Below are 1,647 nucleotides of genomic sequence, written 5' to 3'. Positions count from 1 at the left end.
AGCAGCCCCGGGTGTGGAGACCTGCATCCTCCTCCCGACCGCCCAGCACTCCGCCTCCTGCCCCTCTGCCTGGCCACCTGCCCGCTGCTCCTTCCTGCGCGGGCGGACCCCTGGCCTGCAGGGCGGCTGGGCCGGAACTTGTCTCCCAGCTCGGTGCTCAGGGCTTCGTGGCCCCACGAGTGGAATCTTTCTGGCTCAGCCTCCCGGGTCCTGCCCTGCCCTGCCCTCTCCACGCCCTCCCTTGCCAGCTCCAGCCAGACACTGGACACCAGTCACCTGTGCTCTGTTCCCAAAATGCTGTCCCCCAGAGCAGCCACCGTGGGGTGCCTGGGCAGGGACAGCCAGCCGGCAGGAGGCCGGTCTCCCTTCTGCCTTGACAGCAGCCAGCTGTGCCTGGGCACCAGGCAGGGGGCACTGGGCAGCAGGTCCGTCGTCCTCAGCACGCCTCAAGGGCAGCGTCTCTCCAGTCGGGTGCTTTCTTGGAGGTGGGGAGAGGTCCCCCAAGTCTTGCCCACCAGGCTTGTCTTTGCTGTCCTGCCTGTGCCTCCCAGTGCCTGCTCACCTCCTGGCCCCAGCCCCCTTGCTCTGCCCTGAGGTCAGTGGGCTGAAGCTGCCTCCCCGGGCTGATGCCCAGGTACCTGCACTGGTAGGTCTGTGGATGACATGCAGGCGGGCCACCTGCTGACAGGGCCCTCCTCAGTGGAGGGTGGCAGGGAGGCCCCAATGAAGCTGCCGGGGGTCTGAGGCCTGGCTGCCCCCCACGTGTCACCTGTGACACCAGGGCTGCAGAGGCGCCTGCCATCCCGACTGACCCTCACCTCTTGACCCTGGTGCCCAGGCGAGGCTTGGGCAGAGGGCACAGGAAGAGGCTGGGTGAAGGGAGGACGCTGGCGGGAGGTGCGAGGAGCGGGGCTGGGGCAGAGAGGATGAGGCCAGGGGACGGCTCCCGAGCCCCCGCTGGCCCTCCTCCCCCTGCAGCTCGAGCCGCAGCCTGAATTATGGATGAGGCTCCTTGGGTTACAGCTGCTTCGCGCGGCCAGAAATGGCAGCAGTCACCGGTGCGCAGCAGCTGTCGTGGAGGGGCCGCGCGGGGTCCCCCTCGGAGAGCTGGGGACGCAGGGCCCGGAGTGGTGGGAGGGGCCTGCGCCACGGCCCACTCTGGGGCGTCTGGGGCTCCATGCACACTTGCGTCTGTCCCCGGGCTGCAGGTAGAGCTCGCGGGCCCCATCGGAAGTCACCCCGAGCTGGGGGTTGGTGGGATCAGGGGACCAGAGGAGCATTTGGCTTCCTCCGGGGTCGGCCCGGGAGGCGGGGCGCGGAGTGACTGGCAGGAAGGGCCCGTGCCCTGGCTGGGTGCCAGGAGGTGCTTCTCGGCCCGCCACCCGCGCCTTGCTGTGTGACCTTGGCGAACCGCCTGCCCTCTCTGAGCGCCGGCTGAACCCCAGAGATGAGAGGAACCTGGAGGGTTTCTGCAGCTCTGAAAGCTCCAGCCGGAAGCCACAGCAAACGCACCGGGGGTGCCCCCTCTGTGCTCCGGCTGGGACGCCCCACGTGGGTCTGAGAAACTCAGAGGAGAAAGTGATCGTGAAACGCCGCCCGGGGGAGGGTGGGAAGGGCCGCGAAGCGCGGAGGCGGTGTGAAGGGTGG

The sequence above is a fragment of the Fukomys damarensis genome, unplaced genomic scaffold (genome assembly GCF_012274545.1).
Source record: "Fukomys damarensis isolate Sample0158 unplaced genomic scaffold, DMR_v1.0_HiC HiC_scaffold_27, whole genome shotgun sequence".
Lineage (NCBI taxonomy): Eukaryota > Metazoa > Chordata > Mammalia > Rodentia > Bathyergidae > Fukomys > Fukomys damarensis.
The sequence above is the reverse complement of the archived record's forward strand: the minus strand, read 5'-3'. Positions refer to the sequence as shown.